The 21,910-nt window shown below is 34.4% G+C and overlaps 1 protein-coding gene across 4 annotated transcripts in view; it reads right to left on the bottom strand.

Moving 5' to 3' along the window:
* Window positions 1–21,910, bottom strand: part of NfI (Nuclear factor I) — a 784,932-nt gene that overhangs the window by 488,732 nt on the left and 274,290 nt on the right. The window contains exon 1 of one of the 4 annotated variants that reach the window (XM_081762578.1): window positions 6,535–6,683. The exons of the other annotated variants lie outside the window; for them this stretch is intronic. The gene's annotated coding sequence lies outside the window, so the exon portion shown is untranslated. Of the gene's footprint in view, window positions 1–6,534; window positions 6,684–21,910 lie in introns of those variants that run through there. 4 annotated transcript variants of the gene reach the window in all.

Raw genomic sequence — 21,910 nt, forward strand, 5'->3', positions numbered from 1 at the left:
ATCACCGTCTCTTTTAGCCTAACCAGCATAAACATGGGACGTAAAACTGAATTATTTCATTTGATTTCAAACTGGAAGTGGTTTGAATTTAATATTACTTCCGGTTTTAATACTGAGTTTTATCAAGCGAAAACGGTAAGATATATCGAGATGCAGTTTTTCTTTCAGTTAACTCAGCGTCCCGAGAATAGGTTCCCTCTCATCCGTTAAGCCTTTGTTCAAACCGAAAACGGTTCAAATTAACTATTTCCGGTTTCAATATTTATCGCCATAGAAACTGGTATTATATAGAGACAAACTATTTTCTGCAACCGATTCAGGGTGTAAAGAGATTATATCACCACAATCCGCAACACTCTACCAAAACCGAAAGTGGTTGAAATTTGCTACTACTTCCGGTTTCAATAGTGATTTCCATACAACAAAAACGGTACGAGAGATCAAGATGCAGTTTTCTGCAATCGATTCATCTTTCCAATAATAGATTATATATACTCTACCAAACCGGAAGTGGTTGACATTTACTACTTCTGGTTTCAATACTGATTTTCATCGAGCAAAAACGGTAAGAGATATTGAGATGCGGATTTTTGCAATTGATTCATCTTCTCAATAATAAGCTCCACCTTCTCCATTAACCCTCTATTAAACTGCAAGCGGTTCAAATAAATGATTATCTGTTTGAAAATTTATAGCCATAGAACAAAAATGGTAATATGTAGCAACGAGTGTTTTCTGCTATCGATTTAGGGTACTAAGACATATTATCACAGCCCGCAACATTACCAAAACCGGAGGTTGTTCAAATTTACTACTGTTTCCAGTTTCAACACTGATTTCCGCAGACCATAAACGGTTCGAGATATGGTGATAGTGTTTTTTCCCCTTTCAATCGAACCAGCTTCCCAAGAGTAGGTTCTATCTCCCCACAGTCACCCATTTACGCATAAATTGGGCTCGGATATAGAAAATTATATGCAAGCGTTATTAATGTGTTATAGCTCTAAATAAAACTTTTTTTTATTAAAAAAAGAAAATTATAGTAGAATTTTCCCACCATGCCTCATAGATGATTGACAGGGCTTAAATATCGACACCTGCCAAGCCAGGGTAGAAGGCATATTCCGAGTAAATATGCTAACTTGCCCTAACGGAATAGGGACGCTCGTTATCCTGATGGAAGACGGGGCATCACAAAGCCCTGAAGTGAGGTCGGATGTCGGAACCAGATCGATGACGTTGCAAATGCACGACACGCCGGTCACAATCTCTGAAGATTAGAGGAGAGAGTGATGCATAGTTTATTGCATCTCATATCAAGCTTTTATGTAAATCATGCAAGCGCGAACACACGCTTGATTTCCCCCCCTTACCTGCACGTCTAAGTACACTCATGTCCAAAATAATTGTCGCATATCTATAACTGTCTTCTTGTAAGAATATAGTTTCATAAGGATTTTGCAGGGTACTTTTAATACTGATACTATGTGTATAATCAGGAAATGTATATTTGTGGTAAATTTGATAGGAAAAGAATTATAAATACGAAAATTAGAATGAGTAAAACAAAATGTTGCTAAATGGACAAGAAAGTTCTATTTTCGTTTTATTAATCTTATTTACTGCTTATTTGACATGCAATTTGTCACATACATGTCTTTGCCGATTATACACATACTAACATTATAAGAAATACCGGGCGAATTCGTTATCAAATTATATTCCTAGAACATATTTATAGACATGCGACAATAATTTTGGACATGAGTGTACGTATACATGCCCGACACTGTGTCCCAGGCAAGAGAGATTCTCACCGCTGAATACCACCGTTCTCCATTTGCCACGTTAATGCCATTCGTTTTGACAACACCGAAGAGAATCTTAGCAACGAGTAGATGTCAGAAGAGATTGCGCAAGAGGAACGCTGGAATACAGACCTGCTCTCTAAATCATATCTTCGTCGTTCAAATAGAAGTCAATAACTTCAAAAATATTATGGATGGACTTACGTCCAGTACGAGGACGATATGCAATGTGAAATACATGACGTTCTAATATTGTCAGACTATGTGTAGCAGGTGAAATTGTGATGCCAAGTCTGGCTACATCAAGCCTGACAATATTGTAAAGTCGTGTATTTCACGATGCATATTGTCCTCGTACTGGAAGAAGTTCCTAACTCCATACATAATCTCTTTGCAAATAGTGGCTTCTGCCAGTTTTTTTCTTTCTTTTTTTCTGATTTAAACTCAACTTCGAGCAAGATATCATGCAAAAATTAGCATTTATCATATTACACATATGTATACAAACACCTAAAATGATAAGAACTCCCACCCTTGATGACATCCATATCCTGCGTACGCTATTATAGAGAACTAGGCTGTTTCAGACAAATATTTTATTTAGCCATATAAGTATGGCAAGGTAAACCGTCGTACATACATCAGTGCATGTTCTGCATATATTTCATTTGATGGTATCCCGAAGAGATCATTCTGTAATATTATACACTACATTGATATTGATTTAGTTCTGATCAAAAATATTAAAATTAGCACCTTCTTTATTTGAAAACTTGAGACGTTTTTCTGACGATAAAAATAAAACCAACATTTTTTTTTTCTACTAGAAAGAAAATAATACTCGATTTAATACATGTGTTGAGAAGTTGTTAGATGTAAACTTTTGATGACAAGTGAATAAGATAACGTCATGGTGTACATTTTCCGTTAAACTAGTGCATGTTTTCCAAATAGCAGGTTATAAAAAGTTCACAAGAAATAACATTGGTCAACAGTGAAAATGCTAACGGAGATAAAAGTAACCAATTCTTACTAATTTTAAGGTGCTGATAAGGAATATGAAATTAGTTTTTGAAGGTTGGTTCGGGTTTCAAAGAAATATGTTATAACAAGATGTGCTCCGGTGCGCAAATTAAGGGTTCGTCGAGACATGAGCTGTCTGTTTATTGTTTATTTCAATAAACTTCCATTGTTTGAAAGTTAGCTTTATTGCTATCATTATCCCTTGCACTTCATCGCTAACAAAGAAACATCAACCACATCACGGTTTAGTTTGTATTGAAGAGTTTGACAGAGAAATTGTGTTGTGTAAGGCTGTGTATAGTTACAATTTGCCATCCCGGACATAGTCGTGGTGAGATATGGGTGAGTATGTGGTGTTATTATTTTTTTTATCGTTCTATGACTGTACTAAGCAGAAAGTGTCCATGTATCGGATATGTCAGAAGCTCCTGGAAGAGTATTTTAAGTGGAAAGTAACATAGTGTGTTGTAAAAATGTAACCGGTCTTATGACCAAACAAAGAATATTTTCCCGATGACTGTCAGCTATTCATAGACGCATCAAAACTAAGTCTGAAAGTTGTGTTAGTGAACAATGGAAATGTGTTGCCATCAATTCCAATCGGTTATGCAATGCACTGGAAGGAAACACATGCCAACATGAAAAAACTACTGAAAGTCATAAATTATAACGAATATAATTGGAATATTTGTGGCAACTTCAAAGTTCTAGCCATAATTCTTGGCCTGCAGCTCGGCTACACGAAATATTGTTGCTTTCTATGTGAATGGGATAGCCGTGATAAGGCTTCCCACAATATAATAAATATTGACCACTCCGTAAATGTTTGGAACTAGGAGCAAAGAACGTTCGATGTAATCCCTTGATACATTCAGTAAAGTTTTACTTTCTCCTTTACATATTAAATTAATCAAGAACTTCGTTAAATACATGTACCAAACTGTGATGCCTTCAAATATATTCTGCACAAATTACTGAAACTAAAATCAAGGAGGGAAGGAGGGAGGGCACTCCAATTCGACAACTTCTCAATGATCCTGAATTTGATGCAGTTTTAGAAGAAAAGAAGAATATTGCATGGGATTCTTTCCGAAACATGGTGACGATTTTTTTTTTTAATGAGTGGTCTCAGAACTATAAGGAAATAGTGGAGCACCTAATATCTTCCTAGCAAGCAATGGAGTGTCATATGTAACTAAAAATGCACATGTTGCACTCACACATAGATCTCTTCCTAGATAGTTGCGGTGCTATCAGCCATGAACATGGGGAACATTTCCATCGAGTTATATCTACGATAGAGAAACGATATCAGGGCCACTGAAGCAAATCTATGCTTGCTGATTATTGTTCTAGAATTGCTAAATATGTTCCAGAATCATGATACAAACAACAGGCGAAGAGGCGCCGTTTGTAATATCCACGTAAGTTATGTTTTATCACTTTCATTTCATATAGTTTTAATTTCTTATTAACCCTTTTTAAATTCTTTGGCACAAACGCTGTGCCACGCACAAATATAATAAATTATCACACCATAAAACCTATACTTGCTTCAAGTGATTTGTTTTCTTATGTTTAGAGAGTCTAACGTTATAACAGAATGCATCTTCGTCTCCTTATGTACGAACGTCACTTTATATGTTTTTATTTTATATCTCTCTTTTCCCTATACGAAATTTGATATTGTCAAACAGGATTGAGAAATATATTTCCCTCATTTACTGCGCCTTCACACTACTTCTTATGAGCCGCTCATGTGAACCTGTAGTGTGAAGGCATTCAATACTTCTGAGACGCTCAAAAGTTCGTGATCTTAAAATGGCTGCCATGCTAGAGGCAGAAGAAGTTGCAGCCTTATCTTGGCGATAAATTGCAAGGAAAAGAAGATACACAACAATGTGGATTCATCCTATAAATCGATCAAGACTTGAAGAATTCCTTCTACAGTATAATAATTGTTATATTTTGCCTCAGTCCGGTGTTACATTTGAAGTACAACTCATATATAAAAATACAACTACTACTTACTACGGTAAGTATATATTGATTACACACTATTTGCAATCATTTAAACGCACTATGTTTCAGAATACTTGATTTTTGTTTCACAACGATTCAGTACACTTATGATTCAATAAAGTAAACATTGATATATATTGACTGACAATATAACATCTACAAAATAAAGTTATTCATGACATTATATTATTTTCTTCTTCCTTTTCTATCATATAGCGAATACATACGTTAAAGCACTTTTGCCCTACATATTAAACGAAATAAACAACGTAAATACAGGTTATCGTTGTAATAGTCTGTTTCCTAAACTGAAAAAAGGTGAAAGAAAATTTTTCAATTACTTCAGAATGTCTATATCGTCGTTTAACGAACCGTATAATAGTATAAAATGTGTATTTCATCGGAGTAACACCAATCTGAGAAAATTTTCAATATCAAATAATATGTAGTGCGCCTTCGCTCTTATAAGACAGCGTGTTATTTTCTTCCCCTCCAGCAGCCCGCTCGAGCCGACAGCTGGCACGGTGATTCTTCACAGAAGCTCAGAGCCGCGGCTTACTTGAACCGAAGCGCGCGTGTGAAGGCGTACATTTAAGACAATGTAAAGCTAGCAGCTGCAACTCACGTGAGCGGCTCACAAGATCTAGTGTGAAGGCATATTTATAGATTTTACAATGAAACTTGGCACACGTATTAAATATACAGTAGTTTCCAAGGTAAATTATATTTGGGTACTTCTAATCGGGGCCGCACCAGGGAGCGCTACATTGAAAAAAGGGATTTTATGGATGGAAAATTCCGAATTTTACCCCAAATTTCCCTTTTCTCGTACGTCACACACACGCACATTCCCATGGTAACATTTAAAAATCTGTTTTGTTCTCAAGAAAATGACGTGTAAGTCAAGATACTCAGATGAATTCTCTTCTTGACAGGACTGTCCTACTCAAACTAATGGTGGTCCATAGCCTCACTAGACAAAGAAGTTGCCTTTTCTTCAGGTGTTTCCATTCTTTTGATAACATCCAAAACTTTACGTTTGTTTCAAACATGTTTTAGTCGACGTATTGGTACACTGATCTGGCAGTAGTACTGGCTGCTGTGACATAATAGTTCCCGTGAACTTCATTTGTCTTTGTAAGTTAACAGCTTTCGCAACTGCCATGCCATTAACAAGGTTTATATCTCTAACTATATACTTGACACGTTTTGCAACCATATAAAGTTTTTGACAACTATAGCCGGTTTTAAACAAAGAATAGTTGTATTTGAATCAAATGATTACTTAATAAACTCGCGAATTTTCCACTTAAAAGTGCAGCACGCAGATCTTTTAACACAGCTAATGAAAAAGTGCATTCAAAATGCATGAACAATTTCGAAAGATCTATATTTAAAAGTCAGCAATATTTTGGCAAACGAAGTGTCTTCTTTCTCTTATGGAAGTATTGAAATACTATATATAACACTTTAAATAAATTGCTATGTGCATTTCAATATTTAGTATTTTTAAGAATTTGAAAAGAACAAATATTTCTTCCAAATACTACATTTTTTGTTTAAAAAAAGAAAAGAAGAAAAATAAACAATTAGCTACAAACACAGGTCACTAATCCAGGGGGAAAATATCAAGTTTTATAGGTAAAACTTCACAGCAGTTGATAAAGGATGCACATCTTACCTTTCATGGGTCCTCAGCACACGAACAACTCCATAGATTTCCATTTCAAATATGTTTGCTGATAGTTCATTCATAGATATGTTAGAATGTTATTGCAAATGAATCTGTTCCTTGAGATTAATATACTGTCCCGTTATCCACAATAACAAGAGCCACAGTTCTATAAATAACTTTACTTCCATTATTATTATTATTATTATTATTATTACTTGAACTTGTAGAGCACTATATTGAAAATTATTCCATTCACGATATGAAATTATTTAATCAAACTCAACTATTTGCGGAGAACTGAAGAAATGAATCATATAAAATTATGTTGCACAAATACAGTTAATTTACTGTTTCACCATCTACAATAGCTTTATCACTTTATTAATGGTCGAAAAATATGAACTGAAAGCTTCACATTATGTGACATATTCAGCTTTACGTGATACCGTTTTAAGACACATGATGTGCTTTATTAACTTTTCGTCAACCACATAATGAATTATCTTCTTGTACATGTCATGCTAAGGAAATCATTATCGTGATCACAACGCTCCAAAAATTAGTATTTCCCTTCTCATAATGTTTATCACTAAAGTAAGTGCAGTTGCAAAACTACTTTTGTTATTTTCAATAAATACTTCAAACTATTCATTCAAAACGCAGCAATGTCAAAAAATGTTATTAAGATAATAATGTACGTAGTTATAAACATAAATACTCTTTATTTTAAGTACGTATACAAAGTGTTTGACAGGTGTTCCGGCAGTAAATATTACCTAATTAGAAATGTGTTGTATAAATTTATAGTTTGTTGCCATTCATCAAGTTGTTTCATAATTAAATTTTTAACAATCATATCAGAGATGTTTAATTCTTGTCAATCATTCGTCACATATTTTGCGTTAATAATTTCATTTCGTGTTTTGCTGATGATGTTCCGCATTTTCTATTTATTCTTTCACTTTCTTGTTAGGCTGTTATTTCTTACAACTATGCCCATTATGTAGTTCTGATCTCTTGAAGTAAAAATTATTTTCAGTAAGATACCTGCAATAGAAGTGATTCATATTTTCTCTTGTGTGATTCAGTATCTAAAAAATCGCCGCTCCAAAAATTCTCATACATATATTTTTTTATTATTATTACTAAATGTTTCTAAAGCCACTCTTTATTCATTAATTACAAACAGAACCTTTTGTTAGTTCAATAATTATGTCACTATATGAAGCAAATATTAATTTGGTTACTAACGTACATGGCTAGTTGTAATAACTCTCGAATAAACTATGCACTATTCATTGCATTGCACATACCGTAGTTTTATATGAAATGTTATTTTATTTTCCTAATTTGGATTTTCAATTTCTTCAACTTTTACATTTCTTAACTTGTAACTTCATTAGTATTATCAACATCTCAATTAAGCTAAATTATCTTCCTTATTTTTCTCTTTCTATAATTTCATACATGAAAAGTTATCATCGTGCATCCTTTCCATATATTTTGTTACATAGTACTTGCATTAACACTTGATTCATTCGCTGTGCTGTATTAGTTAGCATTCTTGTAATGTAAATATAACCAGCAAATTAAACATATAGTTTTAATATTGTGCTTCTCATTTCTTTAAATTCTGGTGTTGTGCTTAAAATGTAACAGACTATACGTAATAGTTCCATATATGTACACAACCGCTAACATAACCAGAAAAAAGGTTACTGAATCCCCTGCTCCTACAGACAGTGAGAAAAAAATATGTATCTATATAAAACCCATTCGCCTTCCTAACATCTGCTGCAACTCGCTACCAACTTACACGGGGCATTAACATAGTAGAGTGAGTTAAAAATAACACATTACTGTAGCCTCTATCAGGGTCGTCCTTAGTTTTTACGTAAAACACTCGTCAAAAACATATTCGTGTTGAAAGTTTCCCTGTTACCCTTCCACACACTTCATAAATTAGGAGTTTCCAGTTCATAAATTTTATAGCATAAAAAGTTTCAGTTATAACAGGGGCTTTGCTAATTTCTTACAAAGTAAATCAATAGAGCCACATTTGCAAAAATATGGAAGAAACCAAATACCTGACACTGATAAAAGAATTAAATTTCAATTTACAGCAAACACAATCCAAATCTCCTAAATGAATAACCACAATTGTAACTGTTTCATGTATGATATGAAATCAAATAGTTCACACACCAAGAAAGAAAATACTATAGTGGAAAGCAACATAAACAAACAAAGTCTAAAATCAATGTCACAAGTCAGACTACAAAGGCAAGTAAGCAAAACAGAATTAGAATTATCTTGTTCCGATGCACATAAAATACCTAAAGCATTAATCGAAATTGTTTTCCCAGGGTTAGGCTCGTTCAATTTGTAACTCTGCATGAAGCACACAACAACTATTATAAACAAGCCCTATTTATTTATAAATACAGTATATCGAAATGTGAAGAATCAGACATTTCTCAACCAGAGATCATGTTCCATTGGATTTAGATACTACCTAGATAGATACAAATTCTCATGTTCGGGTTCTAAAACAAGCAAAAGCCATTTTTGCGATCCGAAGATAATAAATAGCACGTGACATATGTTAATCTAATGAGATTTAGAAGAATTAGAATATATTGATATTAAATGTGAAGAAATATGTTAAACATAACTACAAACAATCCATCATTTAAAAAAATAATAAAATTGAATATTTCAGAGTTCTCTCAAGTGCAAGATTTTAAATTCACATAATGGAATGTATTATACACTGATTCCACTACTATCCAAGGGAAGACAATATTTATACATCGCTCCATCAGAAATGATCAAAGTAACATTCTTGAGCGATAACGAAAATTTAACTGTAATTGAACAACAGAAACATTCCTCAACATATGAAAACATTCTTTAATAAAATTTCACCTGCTGATATGTAAATATAGATAACTATTAGAGGAATTGTCCTGTACGTACAAGAAAATCCATCATACTTTGATTGGAATTATGTTAACACAAAGAGTGCGGTCATGTGCTGAAGTGAAACAGTACGACAAAATATTTGAGATTTTCATAATATGAAATCATGACAGTAACGGACAGAAAAAATAAATTTAAAAAATAACAACAAACTTCAATTAATACAATTTGGTATACAATATAAGAAGATATAAACACGATTGATTACTCGCGAAACATAAATAAACAACTTTTCTATTAAGGAACACACAATACTCCTTGCAATAATCTTCGTGAAAGAAAACAAGTTATCATTTTCTATCACGTACAGCTAGCGACTATATGCAGTCCCTTTCCTCATAGGAATAAAAACTTCATATATTTCTTTTTAAAAAAAATCATCCAATATTTCTTAGTTAACGACTGTAAACAATAAAGGGACAACTAACATTCCGGATAACACGAGATTCATATCATGGAGTTGTTTTCACATAAGCACGAAGAGAGGAAAGCATAATGCATTTATCATACTATACTCATTTATAGCATTTCGGAAATATTAAATAATAATTTGATATCCCCACAAAAAAATCTTGAATTGTGAATTCAAATTAAAGATGTACTATCCACATACTAAAACCAATATATTTTCAAACTCTCTTATTAACAATAGCCTCATCAAAAGAAAATGATAAAGGGAGATTCTGAACAAACAAAAAAGCTAAAGTATTCAGTTGGTTACATGCTCTTAACATCCGACAATCAAGCCATGACACTCAAACATTCGGATGGCTATAGTCACGACTAACAAATATTCGGATATACCATATTTGTATTTCTTAACGTTACCTCTTTGGGTGAATTTCGAAAGCACCAGTATAGCCGAATAATACTATAATAAAACTAGGTGCACACTCGTAGTCTGCAAAAACAAACTGATTGGAATGAAACGAAATCTTTCAGTTTAACGTGCCAAGATTATGCCTGTTAGGGTAAAGGAGACGGATTATTAAGGCAAAGTGAATGATGGAAGAATTGCTAGAATGAAAATGTGGGAGGAAATGGAAGTGCCCGGAGAAAACCCACAGACACGATGTTGTCCAATGCAAACTTACTTGGATGGGGACCTAACCAGGGACTCATATCAGAATTACGCGCTCTACCACTGAGCCACCGTGACCCCTCAATCTTATCGAATTTTCTAACAATCGAAAGTTTAAAAGTATCAGTAAATGTACTATATTATATACTATATGAATTACCCATTCTTCGCATTGGTCAGATAAAATATTTATGTAACAAACTAAACAACGAAAGGAAAAATATCAGCCATTTACTACTACCTTCACATATCCCGGTAAACGCCCCCTGAGATTCCCTGGTTTGAATTTTAAAAGCAAACGCTTCTGGCCCCCAGCCAATGGTAGCTTAATTTGAAAGTAACCGCTGATGGAAGTGTCACCATTGATCACAGCAACCGCGAAAACTATAGATTTGACACTAATATCGGTCATTTTGGATTATTTTTACATCTCTCGGTATCCCTCCCCCCGGTGACCCTCGGCCCGCAGCCGAATGGGGTAAATTTGGAAGTTAACACGATCGGAATTTCACCATTGATCTCGGCGACCGCGAAATCTATGGATTTGACACTAATATCGGTCATTTTGGAATATTTTTACAAGTCTCGTTCCCCCCTCTCCCCTGGTTCCCATGGCTTACATACTTTGGTAGCTGAATTTGAAAGTCTTCGCTAATGGAAGTGTCACCAGGGTCAATCCATGCCAAGTGATAGAGAAAAAAGAAAAATTGCCACTCGAACTTTTTTAAAAAATATAACTTTTTCATGAATGTTTATATTATAACAGGGTACTTCAAAACCACAATTAATTATGTTTTAAAACATCTCATAGCGACGCAGCTTCTGAAGCCATTTTGCATTTTCTTAATTTCAGGCGTTTAAGTTGTTTTGAATATTTCAGCATGTATTTGTCCTAGCAAATTGAAAATTGCTGGGCGTATTTAACTTATGCAAGGCTAAAACTTTATCCTCTTAACATTTTTGCCTAAAACGACTTGAAAGGGTGAAACCTGGGCCTACAGTAGCATCGTTTTTGGACATTGAAGACATGTTTGGGAAGAGGAAGCAACTGACGTAGAGCTCTGAATTTTTGTGTGCATGTAGTCCGGGGTTTTAAGTTTATACTCGAAAATTGCTCATCTGTAGCCACTCCCAAAGGCCTGAAAAAATATCGTAATATTGGGGAATTATGCAAATTGGCATATTTCACTGCACAGTATCTCCAATGGGCCTGGATAAAGAAAATCTGAAATTTTGGGAATAGTTACTTCTTTAGCATACCATAACACACAACAAAGCGCGTTTTGTGTTTTTGAGCAGAAGGGGGTCAAATTATTAAGGAATGACGTCATACTCCAGGAGGTGTTTTGTTCACAAATTCAACTCCAAATTCGTTGTTGTGATGTAAAATAAAGTAGGATGAATGGCTAGACAAGTTAAGGCTCTCAAGCTCCTTTCCTCTGGTTGTGACTCACTGTCTTATCACACACAGCAGCACTGGTGAAGAATGCCACTATCAGCAGAAGGCAAGAAAAGTAAAAATGCTCACTTGGCAAAAAGTAAGGGAGTACTCATTGTTGTTTGTTATATCAAAAATATTCAAACATGATAATGCTTGTTTTAATTGTCAACCCATACAGGAGACTGTTGTCCTTTCGTTTGATCTACATTTCCCACTCAGTGAACACTCACTCACTGTAAACACTGACTGGAGAATGAAAATTTGACGAAAGGACAACAGTCCCCTGCATGAATTGACAGTTAAAACAACAATAAACAGAATTGAATATCATTGAAATAGCAAGCAGCAAGAGAAGTGAGTACTTACGGACATTTTGCCAAGCATGCATTTTGACTTTTCTCGCCTTCTGTCGATAGCGACATTCTTCACTAGTGCTGCTGTAGGTGATATAAGACAGTGAATCACAACTAGAGGAAAGAAAGAAGCTTGGGAGCCTTGACTGGACTAACCATTCATTCTACTTTATTTTACTTCACAACAACGAATTTCCAGTTGAATTTGTGAACAAAACACCTCCTGGAATATGACGTCATTCCTTAATAGTTTGACCCCCTTCTGCTCAAAAACACAAAACGCGCTTTGTTATGTGTTATGGTATGCTAAAGGAGTAACTATTCTCAAAATTTCAGATTTCTTATCCAAGCCCGTTGGAGATATTGGACAGTGAAATATGCCAAATTTGCATAATTCCCCAACATTACGAAAAATTGAAATCAATGGATGTCTATTACACAGAGATTCATAAATGAGGCAGAGAGAGAGAAGAGGAGGGAAGAAGAAAGAGAAAAGGGAGAACAGATAAAACTGTGGAATTCAAACGTAGTAAGAAAAGAACCTAACATTATAAAGTTCCGTTTCCAGAAATCAAACAGTAATGTAGAAATAACATTTGTTTTTACATATTTTTTTCAGAACTATTCGAATATATAGAGGATGCTTTAAACATTCATTATGTCACTTTCATAATGGATAGCATACTCAATTTCAAGTAGAACTGTAGATCTCCGAGACACATCTGGGATAATGTCAAAAGTTTAACACACATGCTTTGTTTCCGCGTGGTTCGATTGCAAATTCGGTAGTGTTCATTGGACGTACTGTTCCAAAATACATTCTTATAAACCAAGTAGATAGCATTGGTCCCCCATTTCAGACTACTAATGCAAACTGAACAAAAACGAAAAAAAAACGAAACGAAACTAAATTAAAGCGAGAAAGAAAGAAAGAGAAAATTGAAGAGTTCTATTTTAGTGTTAAGTTTCTATCAGAAATACCTTATATTAAAAGTTCAAACTGTATCGTAACGACAAGCTACAAATGTTGGAAAGGAAAAGTTTGTGTTTCTCATAGATGTAGCATGTTTCAAATTTCAACGTGAAAAAAAAAAAAAAAAAAAAACATTGGATTATAGGATGGGAATAATTTTTTTGTCGAACTAGTATAAATAAAATTTTGTTTTCAAATAACCAAAGAGGTTGCCATTTTCTAGTCTTTTCCGAAGATTTATCCGTTCCGAACGTCCAGCATTGATTTAATCTCTTCCGGTAATTTGCACAGATAGAATGAACACGCTAAGAGCTCAAACGGATCATCGTGTCAATCGGATGATGGTTAGGTTATAGACCACCACTGGGTCGAGGATTCAAATCCATAGTGACCCGGTAATTCGACTGAGACTCGGTAACACAAAGGATAAAAAAGAGATTTTACTTATTCCCTTGCGTTTAAACAGAATTTCTGTCAGAGGTGACCAGGACTGGATATATTATCCCCAGAGCACGAAAAATACGACGCCGAATTTAACAGTTAATTAGATTCTCCAGACCAGGTGTATCGGGTTCTTGCTCCGTTTTAACTTTGAAACAGGAAGTGCGTGTGTGAGAGAGAGGGAGAGATAGGGGGAGAAGTGAAAGATGCAAAGAGAGGATAGGGAAACGTCAAGACAGAGAGAGAGCGGGACGAATATAAATATGAAACATACTTATCATTACAGTGTATGATATAGAACGCACACACTGCTTATTTTAATTATCGCCAGTGATGCCTTGTAAGTTCTCCATCAGAAGATAAATCTCTGCAGCCATTATTTTATGCGAAAAAATCATACTACCTGATGGGGAATCGAACCTAGATTTTCCATTTGGAAGTCTGGCACGTTACCACTACACCACCGATTGCTTGAGCCAAACTTTGTTTAACGAATGGTGTAGTGTTTCTTCCTGAGCACGATACCACGAAAAGTGTATACTGCAGATCAATGATGTCTTTGGAATGTCCTGGTAATCCCTTGCCCTTTTCCAACAAGCATTCATAAATCGTCTCAATCATGATACAGGTGTTTGCTTCCACATTCTTATATATTGCTTGTCCAGCATGAAAAGTCCATTCTTCGCAATAAGTTTGTAAAAAGTTTAACTTGGGCGTGAACAGGATTTGAATGTTGGTTCGATAGCTGCATTATTTATAAGGCCATTACGTTACCCCTACACTATCATGCCATCTGAAATTACAAGCCAAATATTACTTACTTTAGCCCTGATCTTTAGAACGAACTGGTTTCTTCCTGTAACGTTATTTGCACCAAAGTGCGCAACGAAATTGATTTATTCGACGGCCTAGAGAGAAATTAGTGCCCACTGATAAAGGAAAACCACACAATCGAGGAAAAAATAAAGAAATAAAACATATTTTGCAGTAATTTCGCCATGCAAGTTCAAAAGTACGCAAATAATAATAATAATAATAATAAAATGAAGAAAACATCCCACGCCCGAACTTTATCTATGTTGAAAGTTCGACATCGGTCGGGTGGTTCAAGAGTTAATAAGTTTTATTTATTTTTATATATCTGTCCCCTCCCCTCCCCTAAGTACTACAGTTAAGGTGGTATGATAAAAACCACCTCAAGTCTGAACTTCATCTATGTTGAAAATTTGGTTAAGATCGGTTGGGTGGTTTAAGCGTGATGAAGTCACAAAGACAGTCACTTTTATTTTCACTTTTTTCACATATATCTCCCCCCTCCTCCTCTCCTTCGTCGCACTGTAAAAGTGAAATGAAGAAAACATCCCAGGTCCGAACCTTACCTGTGTTGAAAGTTTGATCGAGATCGGTCGGGTGGTTCAAGAGTTATTAAATTTTATTCATTTTCATATATTTTCCCTTCTCTCCTCCCCTACGATCTACTGTCAAAATGAAATGATAAAAAACTTCCCAGGCTTGAACTTCATATATGTTGAAAATTTGATTCAGATCGATCGGGTGGTTCAAGATTTATTAATTCACAAACATAGTCACTTTTATTTTTATATTTATTGATTTTTATATATTTCCCCCTCCACCCCCTCCCCTACGTTGCTCCGTCACAATGAAATGATAAAAATCATCTGAGTCCCAAACCTCATCTACATTGAAAATTTGATCAAGATCGGTCTGGTGGTTCAAGAGTTATTAAGTCTTATTTATTTTTTTCTATGTCCCCCTCCTCCCCCGACCCTAAGTTCTACTGTCAAAGTAAATAGCTAAAAGCACTCCCAGGCCAGAATCGCATCTACGTTGGAAATTTGATCGAGATTGGTCGGGCGGTTCAAGAGATTAAGAGTCACAAACATAGTCACTTTCAATTTTATAATATAGATTATGCATACTATATTCAGTGGCATTCAAAGCAGAGCTACTCTGCTAGTTAATGTAACAGTGATTAAGCATTATTTGCATTGAAAATACACGTATATATTTGTATACTCATCTTATTTAATTTGAACTTCCGGGTAATTTCAAACTTATTTTTCGTTACTAGTAAATTACGCATAGTAGTATACAAATCGTTCTTTGTTTGGTTTTTATTTTACGTAAGCATGAACTTAGTGACTGTACATCATTTTCATTGGTGTGAAAGTGAGCCATCACTCTACTATAGAGTTATGAAGAATTATATTCAAAAAGAATTGAAGGTTAATTTTTATACAACAAACCTAGCCCTCACTGAAATCTTCAGTAAACTTTATGAAATAGCTTGTAACTAAAATGGGTTTGTCGAATGGTTCTCCCCTATGTAATACTCAGCTTTTGTTAGAACATTGACTAGGGATAACTTATGTACCTTAGTTCTGCACACCAGAAATTTCACAAGGTTGTAAAGCAGGTCAACACCACGATGAGTTTAATTCAGATCGGATGAGTTCGGTTGAACTCGTATGATGTACGACCTTGCGATTTACTTTCTTTTGGAGGGGACAATCAAACGGACGACGATAATGAGTTTTTTTTTTAAGTGTATAAATGATACACTTATTAGATCTATCATTATTTTCGTTCGTAAAGAATGAAAACCAGTGACGAAAGGGTACTAAATGTCTTCTCGACCCAAGTGGCTATCTAGCATGTTTTTTCTTCTTGTGGTTTGGCGTTCTATTCCCGAGTATTGGAACAACGTAAGACGTGAATAAAAACCCTAGTAGCAGTTCTGATATTCGTATCACACTTCAAATTCTCATATATCTTCGATGCTAAACAGAGATGTTCAATTCCTATCAACCACATTAAAATCAAGAAAACGCCGGTTGGTTTGTCTAACATTGTGTCCAATCCATATTCAACTGAATATAATTCATGTATTATTTGCTTACGATGTGCTAATAAAAGCTTTGAGTTAAAGATCCGCGACTTCGATTTCAAGTCGGACCATGTGAATGACCACTGTTGTATGTTTTTCTCCGGACATTATTGTTTCTTACCACTTCTGCTTCCCATCTCGTTTTAAATCATTCAATCATCTATATATTTTGTATCACTATCGACTTAAAAGTGCTTATTTCGAAATGTGTACATAAATTTTACGGACCTTTCTCGTACCAAGCAGCAGCCAAAATAGGAAGAAAAGGAACTTTAATGTGATCGGAGTCGAAATTTATGGTTCCTAGATAAATAGTTTCGAGCGAGCAACAAAAGACAAAAGATCTTCTATTCAACTATGTATGTTAAAGGATGCTGCGATACACCTGTGAAAAAATTTTCGAAAGAATTCAAGATGTATAAGGCAATTGCAAGTTCAAATGAACTACGTGGGTCGTGCTACCAAAGATTCGATAGACCTACTAAAAGTTCCGTTAACTGCTTTTATTAATGCTAGAAAACTTGTCCTTGTGTCACGAGAAAAAGTTTACTTTTTATGCAGAGGAAACAGTATGTAGATACAATCTTGTTCAAAAAATCTTGGCCAGACATTCTCACATAGGAAATTCTAATACTTTGGTTCTAAACAAAGATCTCAATTGGTGAAAGAAAACAAATATTTGTTTGATCTAATTCGAATTGTGAGTTAGAGTACAGAGGTTTTCAAAGAGAAATGGGTGGTCAGTTTTTTAAACAAGACTATACATTAGGAACTACTTGTGCAGAATAAATACTACAATACAGTATGTGCATGATGAAAGTATTCATGGTAACTATTATTTATTTCGAAACGAAGCTCACAGCAAAATATCGTTGATTGTCTTACTCGTTCAAAAATTTCAGGTTTACTGTGGACTGTTCCGGTAGCTGATGAAGATCACCCACGTAATTGGCTCGTCTGAAACTCGTCTGAAAATTGTGACACCGTGATATGCTTGGATTGTTCACCAACCGAACATCTCGTTGTGTCTTCTGAAAACATTACATCCCTGGGTGTAAGTAATTACTAACTAAAATGAAATTACTAACAACTGAATTAAGAAATAGTATTGTGCAATTACAATTAAACACCTAAGTTAAATGAGAATTGACTATGAATTGAAAATACTAATTCTAATGACCTAATACAAAATCTCTCCATCAACGTGAAGAAAAGTAACTTTATAACGTTAACTTCGCTATGAGAAAGTATGTGAGTGATAAGATGTATTTTATTATTATTTTTGTTGTTTTGAAAGTCACCTTCACATCTACCAACATAAATACTACTTGGCACTTCAAAATCAGTGAATATATTATTATTTTTATTATTATTATTATTATTATTATTATTATTATTATTATTAATCAACGTAATTAAAACTGATGGGGGCCTTCCTTTCTATTGCCGCCGTGCTGTGGAGCAAAGAAGACGCTGATTCAGGCCGTATGACAGTAAAACATCAGTATGATGCACAAGTTGAACAGCAAATGTAACTTTTAAAAATTTATTCTAAATACTGTCTTGTGTGGTTGCATAACATTCGCATTTCTAACACTCGCTCTACAGTATAAAACGACTCGTGTGCCACTATTGATAACATTAAACAAGACAATATTAAATTTGAAAACATCGTGCCTTCGGTAGCACGATCTGCTTGCTTCTTTGCACTTGAAATTGTTATATGCAACACATCCCCCTTTGTGAAATCTGTTCCGCGGGTATTGCAGCATCCTCTTGCACACACCGTTGAATAGAACATCTTACATTTATTTTTTGCCGCTCAAAAGGATTCTCCTAGGATCCATAGGTTTCGAGTTTGGTTACGTTAAAATTTGTTTTCCCGAGCTTTCCTACTTTTTTCATTCCTCCACTTAGCGCTTCCGGTCATTGGTTCATTGTCATTCTTTCTTTTTCACCTTTCCAGTACGAGGTGATACATGTATATGACAGTTATTAAGGCATAATGCTAGAAAAGAACAACAAACAATAAGGAACTCATACGTAACTACTTTATTACAGGTGAAAATACTTTTGAAAGTATCAGCATAGTTTTGTTGAAGTTACAATCAAACACGAAGCGTTCTCAGTGAAATACAGAACTATTACAGCTATATTAGTTCTTAGTGCTTGCGTTTACGAAAAACAACACACTTTTCTCGTAGGGTTTGAGAAAAAAAGAAAAAAAAACAATAATACTTTCTATTGGTGTTGATAATTTATATATTTCCTCATCGAGTACGCAAAATTGAATGTTCCAGCAAATTATCTAATTATTGTTGAGGTTTGTAATAGTGTCATAGTGATAAGTCATTACGCTCAGTCAGGTATCTTCGTCGATAACAATACATACTTCAAAATTGGAACATAATAAGACGAAAATCAATTAGCTGATGAATCAACTATTTGCAACTTCGTACATGAGGTGAGATATCTTCTACACTTCATTTAGATTTTAATCTGACGTAAATCATAATATTAGATCACAGCTACTTTAGTACACGCAATGGTTATTAATGCATTCAAGGGATTCAAAATATAATAAATTTCCTTTTATTTACAAAACAAAGAACAAATTAAGTGTTTTCCAGCTGTGTAAAATGCTGGGGACTCTTTTCTAGTTCAATGTTTGTAACCGATAGGACATAAAAATGAGGCAAAACATGGTTTTATGGTCAATAATAGACTTCAGATCCAAGCTATTGAAAAAGGAAGTTGGATATTTCATACAAGGGCAAGATAATACCCATAAAAATGACTGGATTGAAACAAACTGAGGTTTATTGTCGTCGAAAAGAGATGGCGTGCAGATAAACGTTCCTGAAAACATCGTCACAAGGACTCTGGAATAGTGCTTAAATTCTCACACTTCCCTCTCGTTCCTACATTTCTTCTTTCCAATAAAGGAAACGGGACACAGTCTATCCGAAAACAGCCAAACGAGAATTTTTCTTTCCGTAAATTGGAGAAAACATTTATAAACGGTTCCAAATTGTTTAAAATAGTTACTTTCGTTTTAAAACTGACATAATACGAAATAATGCAGTAAATCAATCGTCAATACGATTTTTATGTTATTAAAATCTTTCAACGTTGGCCTAAATTTATAGCATTTATTTCATATGATTTTGTACTTAGAAAATGTTCCACAATTTATTCAATAAGGCACACATAATTTATATAAAAACAAGACCTGGAGAGGTTTCATTGTGAACAAGGTTAGAAACTTCTTTTAAGAAGTATCACCATCTACAATATTAGAAGCTATGTCCCCTTTAAAAAGTCAAATCAAGTTTTGAAAAAAAAAACTTCCGAAATATCCAGCTTCACACTACGAGATCACTCATACCCAAACAAAATGAAATTTCGCATTTGGTTTTCATAGAGGTTCTACACGACTTGCTCCACAAACATCCAACGTATTTTTGTGTATTACATTTCGCAATGTTTAAAAAAGTTAAAATTACAACCAAACAGTGGGAAACTTTCGAACTCCTCACTGTTAAGTTACACAGATGTCTAATGCAAGAAGTATTGTTGACATTAAACTATTGATCGATAATTATCACATTCCGCGGTCATTTTAATATCAGACTTTAACACCAAAACTTAACAGCGGTGAAATAACAACAAGTTTACAATTTTACTGAAAAGATATAGTGCGATCACTTGCGTACAAGATGTTTGTCATGGACATCATGAATAATCTGTGATAAAGAAAACCATTAACTCTCATGGAAAAGGGGTTACGTTTGATTCGTTGTGAAAAACGTAATGTATATGACTCCCTGTTTCGTTGAACTTACTCATCGTTAGACCAACGCTTTAATCAGTATTTGCTTGCTATTGTTCTTCCTAGCAGAAGACGAAAAATTAGATATATTTTCAGCAATTTAACTCAGCAATGCAATAGTTTCTAACATTATTTTAATTATATCATAATACAAAAATACATGCACCATAAAATGTGCAAATATGATAATTGTGTGTGACCAAACCTAAACAGCAAACAATGTGGTGTTAAACCAGGTGTTAAAACAACTCCATGAGGTTACCACATGACTGTGTTATTTTAATATTATTGTACCTACATCAGAAATATTTAGAATCTGACAGTGAAAATTTGTATTTGGTTTTATTTTCTGCTATGAGCAAAGTTTTATGCGGTATATTTGTATTTTATACCAAGTAGTGTTTAAAGTATATTTCTTGCAATCGTGAACAAAAATAAATTTGAGCATATGAATTTTCTGATAGAATTTACATGAACAGCAATTCTACCATCTGTTGTTTTCTTACTTCTATTAGGAACATATTGCACATAATATGGTAGCACTGCTACTCATGTAATATGCTTACAACACTATTTTCATGGAGGATTATACGAAATATACTGCGTTATACGTTACTTAATATAATTGTTAAATATTCCGCATAAAGCTTTGATCGTAAACCAACCACCTCTATGACATATGGAACCAGGAGGTTCAATCCCTTGTTGACGAAAGTTCTCCATTAACTTCTGTCCTTAGCTAACTGGATCCAGTTTCTACTTTGTGCTCGTATTTCTGCGAGATCTATCTTAATATTTTTTTTCCCACCTGCGCCTAGATTTCCTAATGGACGTTTTCCGATTGTATTTCTAGCAATGACTTTGAAAGCATTCCTACTTTCTTCCGCTCTGGCTACACGACGTGACTGTCTGGGCTTTCTAGACTTGATGACCCTAACAATGTTTGGTAAACGGAACACATTTCCTTGTTATGAAGTCTCCGTCAATCTCTATTCCCATTTCTCTTGGGTATGAATATTTATCTCACGATCCTGTTCTCAAATACTTTCAGTCTACGTTCTCCCCTCAGAGTAAACGACCATGTTTCGCAACCATATAGCACAAAAGGCATGATTTTCGTTTTATACATTTTAAGCTTCAAATTTCTTTACAGAATTCGCGAGGACAGAAGATTTTGAACACTATTCGGGGAAAAAATAATAATACAAATTCTCAATATCAGTTACTAAATATTTCTGATATTTTAATACTCTCGTACAAGCGAGCTGTTTCAACACCACAATTTTCTATTATTTTACTGTGTAGAAATGTGATTCTTCCTTGTTAAAACAGAATTGCGTATTGAGTCCGGAAATGCTTGGTTTCCGAGTT

Source organism: Thermobia domestica, chromosome 6 (assembly GCF_964235325.1).
Source record: "Thermobia domestica chromosome 6, izTheDome1.hap1.1, whole genome shotgun sequence".
NCBI classification, from domain to species: Eukaryota; Metazoa; Arthropoda; class Insecta; order Zygentoma; family Lepismatidae; genus Thermobia; species Thermobia domestica.